Source organism: Felis catus, chromosome E3 (genome assembly GCF_018350175.1).
Source record: "Felis catus isolate Fca126 chromosome E3, F.catus_Fca126_mat1.0, whole genome shotgun sequence".
NCBI lineage: Eukaryota > Metazoa > Chordata > Mammalia > Carnivora > Felidae > Felis > Felis catus.
The window spans coordinates 27,647,497-27,662,591 of NC_058383.1; positions in this window are offsets into that span (position 1 = coordinate 27,647,497).

A 15,095-nucleotide genomic window follows, 5' to 3' on the forward strand; every position below is an offset into this window, starting at 1 on the left:
TGGGTAGGTAAATGGCGGAGTGGAGGGCTCTACATTTAGCCCAAATACAGCAAGCCAGGTCCTGTTCAATAATGTAAACAATTTTTATAGGAAACGCATGCTTTTTTTGTATGAGATTGACTTCCCAATTCCCTCCTCTTCTCCTGATCACTCCCGAGATAGATTATGGGCAGTGGGGAGAGGGGAAGAGGCCGACCTTGGGTGCTTCCGTACTTCTGGCTTCCCCACTCTCTGCAGAAATGCACTGTGCCCAGATAATCACTAATCAGGATCTGAGGGAGAAGTCTGGAGCTGCTGAATTCAGTGACTGTCTTCTTATTTTGTCAGGACTCACATTCTGACTCAACCCATATTGGGCTGGATATACTTGATTTCAAGGTCCCAGCTCCAGGATTCCTGTACGGTAGCCCCTACTAGCAGGGTAATTTCCTCACCCTGGGAAACTTCCCAAATAATAGACTCTTCTCTACACTCTTTCTCTTCCATGGTGATGCACAGGAAAATTTCTTGGTCTATTTTACAACATAGGACTCTAACATCACTTGGGAATGCTAATCCAGTCACTGTCTCTGTCTCTCTCCCTTCTAATCTTATTATATTACTATCACTTTGATATAGAAGTCTCCGTATTAATATTGGGGCAGCTAGGGAGGAGTCAAGTCCCCAAATCCCAACCTACCCTCCAGGCTTGATCCTGAAAAGAAATGGGCAGGATCCATGTGTCTCCCAACATCCACTTTTACTTAGTTTCACCCATTCTGAGCTGGAGATTAAAGGGGGGGGGGGGCTCTATCCTTCCTATTTTATGAGAATTTCACTTATATCTTATCCTGCTCTTTTCTGAGCCAAAGGGGTTTTTTTCTCTTGTTTTCCCTGGGGCTCTAATGGTACAACAGCTCTCTGGGAACATGATTCTTGTGGTAGAAGATGAAAACAAATAAATAATATCTTAAAATATTATTCTCATTACCAAATTCATTCTTCAATTGCTGAAAGGGATTTACTTGACTTGGGGGGACTCACTTCCCCTCTGTGCGCCTTCCAACTATAAAATGAGGTGGTTGGACCTTCTATCCACTAAAATCCCTTCTAGATCCTATGTGTTGGACTCACTCCAGCCATGAGATGTGGTAAGAGGCTCGTAACTACCCATTCCATTCCATTCATAAGCCATATTAGGGTACTATTAAATTTCTTTGGCATCTCAGCTATCTTAGAGCTTATCAGCCTTTTGTCTAGCTGAACACTGCTATGAGTTGTAGGCTTTAACAACTTAGTGTTGCAGTTATTTTAGGAAAAATAAAGAGGAGGAGGAGAGAAACAAGATGGCAGCCAACAAGAACGATTAAGTTCCCTTCTCACTGCTTGAAGCCTGAGGCTGGTGAAAAGGGACAGGATCACAGACATATCAAGACAGAGGTCCTGGTACACTCTGCTGTAACAAAGGATTAGGTCATATGGAGCAGAGAAATTTCCCAACGAATTTTTAAGATCTGGAAAGCTGAAAGACTGGATATGGTGACACACATACACACAAGAGGCATTCAGAGAAAGGGTTCAGTGGCAGTGGCTGAGGGAGTGATGATTGTTCTCCAGATGGAGATTGCGTCAGTTATTCTAACACGTGTGTGTAGTCACCCCACTCTACACACACACACTGTCTAGGATTGCTTTTTTAATGACAAAAAAAAACCCCTTTGCTAAGCATGAATGTCACATTTCAGCGATTCTAAGTAATAAGGATGGGAAGGTGGCATACCACTCAGAAAAATAAAAAATAAAAACACTGGTCTGGGGAGAATGTACTGTTGAGTTACAATATTCTATTCTTTTGGTCTATCAGGAAATATTTATTAAGGCTGCTGTGTGCCAGGTGAGGAGATACTGTATTGCACAAGACAGGCATAGTCCCTAACCTTGCAAAGGTTATAATCAGGAAATTAAGTTGAAAAATAAACCAACAATTCCATTTAAGCACAGTTCATGCTACCACTCATGCTACAAAGGAAGTAGAAGGGCTTCCATAGAAACCTAAACCTAAACACCTAACCTATCCCATGGTTGGGTAGGTAGGCAGTCAGAGGAGGCCTCTGAGAAGAGATGGCCTTCGATGAACAGAACTATTATTATTCCAAATTGACCTGGATAAGGGTGCTTTCCACTAAAAAGAAAAGCCACCAATCCTTGGATTCCCCAATATCAGTCCCAAATGCATATGAGTTGTCAGACCCTGAATCAAGACACAGTATGTCTTTCTCAAGGTCTTTCTCCCTCCTCAACTGTCTCCATTGATCAACTTAGAGGTTAAACTTCTAGCAGCCCTGCACTGCTTGCCTTTAATGGCAGGAGAGAAAATAAGAGGTTGGCATTTCTTGGGGCAACCCAAACTATGAAAACTCCTGCTAACACTTGAAACAGAAACGCTTACAAAGATTTGGATTTCTGGCATGGAGTCCATTTTATTTATTTATTTTGGAAAAGGAAGGAGATTTGAAAAAAAAAAAAAAAGAAAAAAGAAAAAAACAAAACTCTAAAAGGATGCCTCCAAACTCCCTGGTTCCCAATGCAGTCAGACATCAATAATGTATTTTAAGGCCATGGATTTCTCATTCTTTGCTGTCTTCCGGGAGTCCTCGGGGGCCACCATATTGAGTTGCAGCAATAACCGTCTGGGCCACAACGGAGATCGTGCCTGGAATCATGCAGTGAACAGCCCAGAGCCCCCAGTCTCATTCCCTTAATGAGGGACTTGAAGACTTTACTGAACACTCGACTCACTCGAACTGACCTCACAGAAGGCTCGTAAGGGGAATGTTATCTGTCAGAGGCTGGTTTTCTTTAACTGATTTTTACATAGCGAGCACGGAATCACTCAGGAGAAAGAGCAACATCCTGAGGTTTGAAGACAGATACTTGTGGGTTCGAATCTGGCTCTATGATTTGCCTGCCGTCATACTGGGCCAGTCACCTTACCCTTCTGAGCCTCCGTTGACTCCTCTGTTCAATGGGAAGCATTTCTTTCCCGTAAGATTATAAAATTAAACTTTATATTTGCCAAATACACACATTTAAAGAAAAATCAAAGAGTGCTAAAAGTCTTACCATGAAACTCAGCAGTTTCAATCCTCCTCGCTCCTGAATCTTGCTCCCTGGGGCAGCCACTCTCCACTGCTTTAGCTGATCCTCCTAATATTTACCTCCCCTTATTTAAATACTGTACATTTTTCTTGTTCTCGCCTTGTTTCTTGCTTATTTTTGGGTCTTTCCCTTTCAGCCTGGAGATTTCCTGCACTGAGTGGTGATCAGACTGAAGAGAGGACTCTAGAAAGCCCTTCGTGAGTTCCACGCATGCGGGGTATGGTGTTGGCTGATGAAACTTCTCCGAAGACGATGAGGCAGTGAGTCAGCTTGTTCATTGGAGAACCACAAGATTTCAGTATCTTGACATCTTTTCTCATAGATCTGTCTGTTTCTCCAGATAAAAAGCCTCCAAGCATCTGGATGAGGAGGACAAGGGAGCTGAGAGGCCCCAGGGTTTTCCCATTTCTCTTTCCAACTGTCTGCTATCCCTGTTGACCCCATGAGTCCTGGGCTTTTCTCGTTTATCAATATAGAAATTCCACTTCCGTGTGGCAGGGGTGAGGGTTGGGAGGAGAGGGAGTTGCCTGACTGTGTCAGGGGAGGGGCAGGGGGATCGGGAGGGTCAAAGCTCCATGTACAGTTTCTAAGTACCAACTCATTCCTGCCTTCCCTAGTACTCTGTGCCTCAAAATGCCGGTTATAACTGTCTCTGTTCTTCGATGCCACTCATCACCTTTTCTGTTTTCCACCTCCCAGAATCCATCTAAATTTCTCCTGGTCTATTCTGTGCTCTTTGTAAGATAATACCTTCCTCCCTCCCTCCCTCATTCCTCCCCTCCTTCCTGCTATCTCTCCTATGGGGTTTAAGAAGAGGGAAAAGAGATAAATTCTGGTGGCCAATCTGCCAAATTGCTTTTCCCTCCTTACCTTACAAACAGAAGTTCTGTTGGAAGACCTACCTGAGACAAAGGATAGAGGGTCTTGCTTAGTGCCTGGCACATACTTAAGTGCTCGATAACCATACCATGTCTCTCACCTTCACCAGGGACATTCTCTGACATCCCCAAAGGAAAGGGTCTGTGGGCCCTGAGAGCTGTAAGATTCCTGGAAGCCTTAATGCATCCCAGGGGAGGGTGAGGAGTCTGAAATACTCTGCTTCTCCAGGTCAATTAGCTCCATTAACTTAATTAAGCCTCAGGACAACTTCATTAAGCAGGTATTATTATCATTCCCATTTTATGTCCATTGTGTTAATATCCAGGCACTGTCACAATGGCCTGACGCAGTCTCTTGTTCAGGAAAGAAAGAAGAGAAACATCCCTTGACCCTCTGCCGGTGACCAGACATCAAAGAAATACATCCACTCTGCCCTGTGAAAGCCTTTCCAAGGCCAAGACAAACACAGTGGACAATAATTAAAGTGGTAAAAACAGATTTTATTTTCTATTTTACTCAGTAACTACTGAGAGCAGGGCGAAAAGCGGGACTCCATTCCATTTGTGCAAAAACGATCTGGGTGTTCTGAAGGGAGAGTTAGGGGGAGCAGGGGCTCAGCCGAGTCAGAGAGGAGGAAATTTACAAAGGCTTGGTCAGGATAAATGCGATTAGGCCAGCTGTGTCTGCCAGCTGGCTGTCATCGAAGTTAGGATTCTACCCTCCTCCAGAGACTGGAAGACAGAGGTCCTATCCTTCTGATCAGTATATTTAAAATGAAAGGCTTTTCCTTGAGAAAAACACTTGAGTTTTAAGAGATGCATCTTTACAATTATAAGACCTTTTTAGTAAATGGCCTAAGAAAGAAAAGTCAGTGGTCTACGTCAGGTGTTGACTAGAACAGTCTCTGGGCAGCATGGAGCTTTCTCAGGCAGGCCCTTTGATAGGGGGCTGGGGTCAGCCTAAGGACAGGGCCTTCTGCTGTCAGAGGCTACGTCTGGACAGAGCTCTTATCTGCAGTTCTCTCCACCAGGTCCCACAAAGGCCAAGAATAATCGTCCCAGCACTATGACACGGACACACACGCATGCATGCGCGCGCGCACACACACACACACACACACACACACACACACACACACGCTCACCGTGGAGAGTGATGACTAATAAGGGAAACGATGGTCCCGGGGTGCCCTGGTGCCTAAGCGCCCCTGCAGAGTTCCCAATCAATGCAAGGTTGGCTGTCGGCAGCTCGACTGAGTTACTCAGATTACAAATGAAAAGCAGCCCCCAGAGGGTGCGGCACTCCTGTAGCACAGAAGGAAAGCATAATTCTTGCTTACACTCAGCTTTGTGATCAGTTTCTCCCTGGGTAGCTACTCTTGTAACTTCTTTTTAGGACTGCCAATTTTATAAACACACACACACACACACACACACACACACACACACACACACACACACACACACACACATAAACGCACAGAGAGCCCCAAACTTCTGCCAATCAAGTCTTTCTCATCTCTCTGCGGTGTTCTCTCCCCAACCAAGGGCAAGGTATTCATTTCTCTGTGGCTGCTTCAAATGAAGCAGCTCTTTTGATAGTTTAAAAAATATGTTGAATAAGTAGCAATATCAATAATATTAACTATTATCATTGTGTTTATTGTTATAATTTCTGGTTCCTGTGTCCGAAAGTCCACACACTGTGTCAGATATTGTGCTAGTCACTATGTGGACATTATCTCTAAACCTCACCCCAAGCCAGAGCACTCACACAGGGGTATCATTTCCTGATAAATAAGGGAACGGGGCTCGGAGAGAGTAAACCACTTACTCAGGGTCACACAGCCAGCCTAGAGGGATTCAAACCCAAATCTATCTGCCCAAAGAGCTCAGGTTCTCCCGTGTCAGTAACATGCTGATAAGAATGCACTAGGCATAGGAAGAGCTGGCTTGTTTTTTCAGTAGAATTTTTTTCAAGTTTATTTATTTTGAGAGAGAGAGAGAGAGAGAGCGAGCGAGCAAGTGGGGGAGGGGCAGAGAGGGAGAGACAGAATCCCAAGCAGGCTTCTCAGTGTCAACACAGAGCCCAATGCAGGGCCTGAACTCATGAACCATGAGCTGAAATCAAGAGTCAGACGCTCAGCCGACTGAGCCAGCCAGGTGTCCCAGAAGACTTGGCTCTCTAATTGGACACATCACCATCAACAGAGGTTCAAAACTGCATCAGATAAAAACTCAGAGGATCTTCCACTACCCAAGAAATACTACATCTGGGACTTTTAGGTTTATGTCATAAGACAGACAGACAGAAGGAATGATGCCAAGCTATCTCCAAAGATCAGAGTGTGGTAAGCTTTTGGAAGAGAGGCAAAACTCAGAGCATCTGGTAGCTAAGGAGAAGCCCTGATGATTTAATACAATGGCCTTCCTCTACTATCCCTCACAGAAGGACCCTCGAAGTGGTAATCTTCTCTACAACACCCGTGACAGATGGTCCATCCTGTTGATATTTCAATGTCTGAAGTCTAAAATGCTGACAGTCCCAAAAGATTATTCTATCATCTTTTATGAGCTCTAGCAATTTTTTTTTTAGTTTTCTGCTCTGATAAACAAAAGTCTACCTTTCTCTTCTTTATGCTTGTTGATGATAATAAAATAATAACAGCTACGATTTACTGACAACTTACCACGTGCCTAAGAGCTCTGTTGTATTATCTGAGTTCATCTTCAAAGCAACTCTTGAATGTAAGTATAATTATCCTTTTCTTTTTTTTTTTGAGGAGTTGAAGAAACAGACTCAGAGCAGTAGAAAGCTCTGCCTAGAATCACATGGATAAAAAACAGCACAGCTGGGCTGAGCACCTGGCTCCATCAAAGCCCATGCTCTTGACCACCATGCCAAGAGCAAGGAACAAACAGAGTCCTTTCGTCCGCCTACTGCCCTTCTGATTTCTTAAGAAAGAGTTCGTGTGTTCTTTTTTTCCCCTCCTCCCTTCTCCCTTCCCTCCTGGCTCACCCAACTGTTCATTTTCCAAAAGGACTGGCAATGGAAATACTGTGAGGTCTGCAAACTAAGATACAGAGCAAGGGTGGAAAGGCCAGCCTTCGTTTTGTAGCATCCTAGTGTTTTACTTGAGATGGCAAGTGGAGAAGATCTGGACAGTCCATCTTGTCCCGTCTGGACAAATAACAATGCTTTGGGAGCCCTGGGTTCTTCGGACGCTGGGGAGTAGAAGAGTGCTGTGGCTATATTCAAGCTTCTCATGCTGTGAATCTCAAGGGGAGGTGAGAGGTGAGGCCCCATCCTGTGGTGTGGGTAGCTTGGTAGAGTTGGATGATGAGGGCTCAGATGAGACTGATGTGAAGGAGGCAAAACAGACCTACACAGGACAGCTGGCAGTAAGAGTGTCCAAACAGGTTTTCAAAACCAGACAGCTGAATTAGTTTTAGAGAGCGAGCACCCCCTCTCCAACACCACACTGGTCATCCTGGCTTCCTCTCAGTCCCCTGCACTCAGCCAACTTCCTCCCACTACAGGACTTCGAACATGCTGTCCCCTCACCCAGGCATGCTTTTCCTTCTCTTTGCTCCAGTAACTTCCATTAGTCCTACAGACTGCAGTTCAAGTAGTCCCTGGATTTTCAGACCAGCTGAAAACTCTACATTTTAAGCTTTCCTAGTATGAAATGCCTCTCCATTCTATGCTAACCATGTCTGTACATTTACATTTATTTCTGTATTTAATATTTATCTTCATTGTTAGGCATATAAGCTTTGTAAGAATAGGCCAGATCTGCCTGTTTTCACCATCGTTTGCTCAGGCCCTAGCAAGGGGTCTGGAATAGAGCAATGGCTCAAGACAATTTTTTTTGAATTGGAAGATGAATAAATGAACAGGAGTGGGGGGAAAAAGCAAGGTCAATGAGGGTAGTTGCCAGAGAAGCTCAGATGAGCATCAGAGATAGTTAAAATCACCATGCACTTCTCATGGGGTTGTCACATATGATCATTTTATGCAACTGGCACCTCCTGGCTTTACACAGTGCACAACCCAGACAACTGTAGTTGGTTGTTCTGCCAGGGCTTCCAAATGGCCCAAAGCTCTTTGCATAGATGTGTCAGATCTATTTAAGAGTCAATGGTGCAACAGATACATTTCATCATTTGCTACCCTTTATAGAAGTTCTCCAATTACCATATTTGTTCTCACTGGCTTACAAACCCCACTCCCAACACTAAGAAAGCACTGTGATATGAGCAAGGGGCAGCTCCCACAAAAACCAAGCCGTCTTCATAGATTATGTTGATGAATCCACCTCAGAGATGATCAGCTTTATTTATACCTGCATTCCACCATGCTTCTTGCTTCTGGATCCATCATCCTCATAGCTCAAATAAAAAGCCAATTGCCTTCCCTCTGGGAAATTCACATCTCTTAAAAGGCTGATAAATATCTCCAAGTCTTCATCCATATGAGAGACTGTCAGAGTTTTCCTTCATGGGCTCACTCTATGCCCCATTGACCTTGTTGCTCCCTGATGTATAATGCAGGGAGGAAAGGGGCCTGGCTCTCTCCTTAAGCTCAGATTCATTAAAAGACTCAAAAATAAAACGCTGAACCAGCTCAGGAAATGAGGACCAGGCTATCTTGATTCCCCTCAACCCCCATCCCTACTATAGGACACACACTAGTGATCTGAGAACCAGGCAACATGCTCCTGTAAGTGGTAGGCCTTATAAGACATGCCTCACTAAATTCATATAATTCATTTGGGAACGCTCTCAGCTGCAAGTAATAGAATGGCCAATTAACAAATAGGTCCCTCCTTTCATATAACAAGAAGGCTGCTGACTTGGTTCAGTGATCACATGGTCTCACGATAAGCATCTCTGTAGCTCTCTTAGCTTTCCTTTACGGTCTGCTCTGCTCCCAGGCCTCATATCCGCAACATAAGTAACATCAAGCAGGAAACATGCATGTGTGTGTGTGTGTGTGTGCACGTGCACACGCATGTATAATAGCAGCGGTAGCAATGAGTAAAATGAGCAATGAGTAGCAGTGATGAATAAAAGGACACCTGCCCCCTTCTACCAAGAAAGCAGAAACTTGCCTGGAAGTTCCGCCCGGCAAACTGTTTTGATCTCCTTGGCCATGTCTGTATCATTTGGCTACTTCTAGCTTCAAGGCAATCTGGGAAATCAAGAGTTTTAGTTGGGTACACTTCTACCCTGAACAAAATTGGAGTTCTTTTAATAAGGGAGATGAGTAAATCAATGTCAGGTAATTATCTTTTTGAATTGCCAGCGTAAAGGAGCTTCATTATCCTGAATTACAGTACTCTCCAAGCATCTCAGCACTTGACAAGGACTTCTTCCTATCAAGGAAAACCCCCATGGCCTCCTTGGGAAGTTTTCAAGTAACAACAATGGGGGAGGATAGCTGAGATATATATGGATTGTTAATCAAGGTTTTTACTCTCTGATTTTTCTACAGAAATGGATATACAATGTACTTTTCTTGGTAACTGAAATCTGATTTGTGCACCTGATGGTTTAAATAAATAATTCTGCCTTAGGACATATCCATCACCCAGCATGTAAATGGAGATCAGCCCAGTCCTGGTGGAATTAGGGAGGGAGAAACCACCACATCTCAAGGAAACCCTCACATGTGTGTTGATTCTGATTCAGCATCTGCCTTTCAGGGTTTGTCCACCTGAGCTCTTGTAACAAGTCTGCTAGAAATCCTTCATCTCAGAGATTCATCCCATGTTGAGCCACATCTCTGGCTAAAGCAAACACGAGTGTGGAAGAGAATTTAAAGATCAGCTTGGCATTCAACCAGCTGGGATTGGAACCTGGGTCTTGCTGCTTGCTTGCAAGTTCAATAATGTAATGTTCATAAAATATCCAGCATGGCCCCTGGTACACAGATGTTCAGGAAATGTTACTCTTATTAACATCCCTTTAACAAAGCAGAATTGAAAGAGATTAAGGCACTAAATGCTAATTTTCATCAAAATCTGGCAGAATCAAAACTCCAGTTTCAGAGAAGAGAATTTGGCCTTTGGAGTCCTCTAGAAATCAAGTTCTGGTCCCTTCTCCTCCATGTGGTGACTATCACTCTTTGAGTTTCCATTTTCTCATCTATAAAAAAAGCAGGGGGATAATGCCTACCTTACTTAGTTGATTATTCACTCAATTAACACACATGTGTGCCTGCTATGTGGTAGGCACTGGGGATACAAATATTAATGAGATAGAGTTCCTTTCCTTGGGAATTCAAAGTCCAGTGCATGAATGTGCAGAATAAGATTAATTGCTTACATCCACTAAATATCTACGAGATGCCGGATATTTTAACCACATTATCTGAATATTCATAACTTCCCTACAAGATATAGAATATCATCCCTACAGTACAGTTGGGGAAACAGAGTTCAGGGAATTTAAGGAAATCGCCCAAGAACACACAGTAAAGGGCCCTATGAAGATCCGCACGCGGGTGTGTGGTGATGCAGCACTGGGCACAACACTGAGCACAAGGCAAATGCAGGCTAGTTAACCGCATTCCAGGAAACTGCATTACCACTGAGATCCCATATGCAACGCCAGCCTCATGCATAGGGGAAGAGCCGCACATGACCATGGCGACTGCAGTCACCTCCACCTCCCATACAGACACAGATGAACGTGGGTTTGCTTTCATCAGTCTTGCAGATGAGTTGCAAAAATGATTATGTCGCAGAGGCAGCCCTTATAAGACAGCAGGACAAATATAAATAGCCTGTGAGACCAGCAGCCTGGCATAAATTACAAGGGGCCCTTGGAGAGCACAGCTGTATCTACAGCATACGATTGCACAGATACACACAGAGAACCTGCCAAGAATGTATGATGACTATTCTTAAAGTTCCCTAAGTAGGTACACTAGGAAAACGGGTCTATACCCTGCCAAGAGAATGGATGGCAGTAATGATAACAATTACATTTATTGAGCAATTAATCGATGTTGGGTATGTTGTTAAGCAATTGACATGCACAGTCTCCTTTTCCCATCAACAGTTCCTGGAGTTGGGTACTGTAACTACCCAAATTTTAGGGTTGTGGAGCTAGCATTTCTGAGCTAGCAGTGGCAGAGTTCAAAATAAGGTACGTATGAGCCCCACACTCTTAATTACAAACCTGACCCCCACCCACACCTCTATGAGTGGAGAGACAGACAACCATTAATACTCTGCACAGTGATCGCCTTCCCCGTCCCCATCTGTGTCCCATCCACCCACGTCCATCTTCTCCCAGATCCAATGCTCCATCTCCAACCCCAAAGGCCATATCCCCACAGAGAATGATTTTCCTGCAATGTAACCCTTAGTCGTGTGCTCCTAAAACATGTTCAGAGTGCACCCAGGCCCTTTCACATCACTCTGTCTTTGCAATTCTTCCCTTCTAGGGGGTTGAATCCAAAAAATCCTTGGTTCATACCTCGGCTTCTCTCCTCCCTGCTGTGTAAAACTGAACCTCTCTGAGCCTGTATCTTCACCTGTAAAATGGGGTATTAATATCCATCTCCTAGGAGTTCTCATAAGGAATAAATTAAGTGAAAAATTTTAGCACGAAAATTTGAAAGACATGAAGATGCCTAACACACTAGAGGCAAAATCATTGTTATTCTCCTTCTCAGGAGAACACATACTCATCCTTGAAAACCCAGATCAAAGTCTCCTCATTTTGTCACAGGTGGATTTTGTCACTCCATCCTCTGTGTTCTGGGAATTTTGTATCTCTCTCTAATTAGCGCTTTACACATTGTTGGTTTTTTTTTTCTTTTTTAAATCTGTTTACCAGACTATCTTTTCTATTAAAAGGTGAGCTCCTCCAAGGAAAAGGCTTTGTCTTGTTTCTGTGTGTATCCAGAGGGCCTAATGCCGTCCCACCACAGTGCAGGGTAATCCATTATTCGCCAATTGACTGCATTAAGCTGCATTAACACTCACTCGTCCACACAACCACCTGGAGGGGGCATGTCTTGGAAAGCAGACTCGCTGTTCTTTCTCTTTTGTTTTGTGCATTGTCTCACACCCAGCCTATGAGCATCTGTCCAAATCTAAAAGAAAGCGAGGATGACTGAAAACACAGCTTCCTTCCTTTGAGCCCCTATCCTGTGATATGCACTTGCTACTTTACACATGCCTTCTCTAATTCTCGTGGTGCTCCTGTAAAGTTTTTGAGGCTGGATTAAGAGAAAGATGTGTTAAATTCTGTTTGTAATATAACTCTCCTGCCTGTTAAGGGGGAACAAATCTTGCTCTAGCTCGGGAAATCCCGTTTATTAGTAAGTGTGATGGTCGATTTTATGTGTCAGCTTGACTGGAGTGGGGGCAGACATCTGGCCAAACATTCGGGTGTCCCTGAGGGTGTTTGGGGATGAGATTAACATTTGAACAGATAGGCTGAGTAAAGCAGGTGACCCTCCCTAATGTGGATGACCCTCATCTAATCAGTGGAAGGCCTGAATAGAAGAAAGAGGTTGGCCCTGACTGGAGCTGGGACATGGGCCTTGTCTGAACTTGAACTGAAACCAGACTGGAATTTGTGCTTTTGGCTCTCCTGGGTCTCCAACTTGCTAACTACAGATCTTGGGACTTAGTAGTCTCCATAACTGTATAAGCTGATTCCTTATAAGTGCCTCCCCCTCTCTCTCTAGATACAGACATAGATTAGATATAGATATAGATATAGACATAGATGATACAGATATATAGATATAGGTATAGATATGTAGATACAGATATGATATAGACAGATATATGGATGTGTGTGTGTCTCTCTCTCTATATATAATGTCTATCCTATTGTTTCTGTAAAGAATGTTAATCCAGGCAGAATCCAAATGATCGTACATAGGGAAGAAAAGTAAAGAAAAAAGGCTTATTTGATACATATAAAAATAATTTTTAAAATACTAAAGTAGATAGGGAAGTGGAAAAAGCAGAAGAGCTTCCTAACTTACATATCAAGAAACATTGGGGGCAGTACAGAGAAAAGGAATCATTCCTAAGGTTGAGACACTGAGACAGAGAAATAGAGAAGTTTTATGAAATAGATAGGAAATTGGAACTTATTCCCTTCTTTGTCATTTTCTAAGACTTTGGATAAGGTTTTGATTTGTTTTCAACTCTGTTTCTGATAAAAATGAGACATTAGGCAAGACAGGGCCACATAGGATCCTGGCTGTATGTGGGTCACAATGTGTATTCATATTCTCATGTATAAGCATTTAGGGTGGGTTATGGGTTTGTGAGAATCTCTCTCGCTTTCTCTTTCTCTGTATATCTATGTATATTTATCCCTCTTTCCTTCTCTTCCTCTTTCTCTCCCGCCTTTCTGCCTGATGTAACTGATGTATTGAGCTAAAGACACAGAAACCTACTGGAATCAAAGTGGTCACAAAGAACAGGAGCCATTACAACATGTCTCAGTTTAGTCTCCCTTGGGCTCCAGGGTCTCTAAAAGGTACACATTCACATGCACCCAATTTGGAAAGTCCCCCTCTTAACTACAATCCTTAACTGTTCATAAGGCACACATCAGAACTGCAAAATAAATTTCACTAACTATAAACTATATTCTTCCATTTAAGGACACTTTTGTAAAAAAAGAAAAAAAAAGCTTTCAAACCCAAATTCAATATCATCAGAGATAATGACGGGAAATAGTAGACAATTCTTCAGTCACCCTGGAAAAAAAAATCTCTACCCCAGCATTCCAAAACACTTGTTTCTCTGCCACCAAAGCTTGTAAAGATATATTAAACATCATTGAGATGGCTCAAGTTATAGATAGCAAAGATAAATTTGAATCTGGGTCTACCCAACCCTAAAGTTCATGGTCTTAAACTCTCATCTCCACACAGCCAGCGCTCAATAATAAATTAGGCCATGTGACTCCTAGGCCATGTGACAGTCCCACAAGTCAGTGCAGCTCTGAGAAGCGACCTGAACAGTAACTGCTTTTCCTCCAAGGATCTGAAATGGAGCAGCCCATGCACCTGGATGACCAAAGCCTCCAGATCAGGGCCCATCAGATATGGAACCAACTCAAGCCAGCTCTGAGGTCAAATAATTCTTCAGAAAAATGCCCAGTTGGCACACAGGAGCCATGATATAACCTATCGAAATTTATTATTAAAAAAAAAAAAAACAGGTAATTCAGTCTGCTTGGGGGCTTCAGGTCAGAGACTTTAAGTTTAAATTTTACTTTATTTTGCTCTGAATAGAAACAGGCAATTAAAGATGTCCAGAGAAATTTGCTTTGGAGGTAAAAAGGTGCTAAGACTATATTGGAATGTTCTAAAGCACTCCAAATGTCAAACAGTAATGGTCATAAAAAGGTAAAGTTGAATGTTAACCATAAATTGCTACAATTCAAATGCCATAAAACATGATAGCCTCTTTTGGAATTTTAATATTGGTGGAGGGTTAGAAATGCACAGAGCCCTTGAGATGTTCTCCCACACCCTCATCTCCAAATCCCCACAACTGGCAAAATGGAGGCCAACTCCAGAACTTGAAGCCAAATTTCTTGACCCTCGGGCCAGCGAACTCATTCATTAAGTTTCGAATGTAGGAACGGAAGATTTATGACGGAAGACTTAATTTTTACCCTTATGTCAAGTTTCACTGACACCATTAAATATTTCAGAAACAATCACCAGAAAAATTCCCAGCACACTCCACAAGGCGAAAGAGTTTGGGGGGGGGGGGGAGGTCACAGCTAGTGTCTAGGGATAGTGTCTAAGTCAGAATATGTTCCTAGAATATGAGCCCTGCTTAATTAAATGCATTCAGGTAAATTATATAATATATTCCCCTTCTTGGAGATTCTCCGCTCTCTCTAGCTTATTAAAAGTTCTGAGAAGTTCAACAGTATAGAACACACTGAGCACTCTCTGTCATCCAGTCCAGTGATCTAGGAGTACTTGGCACACTAATCCTGTCAAAGTAACTCCTGAACACCTCTGAATTCCTAAGCTTATGTTCATACTTCTCTTTTCTTTAATGTTTATGCATTTTA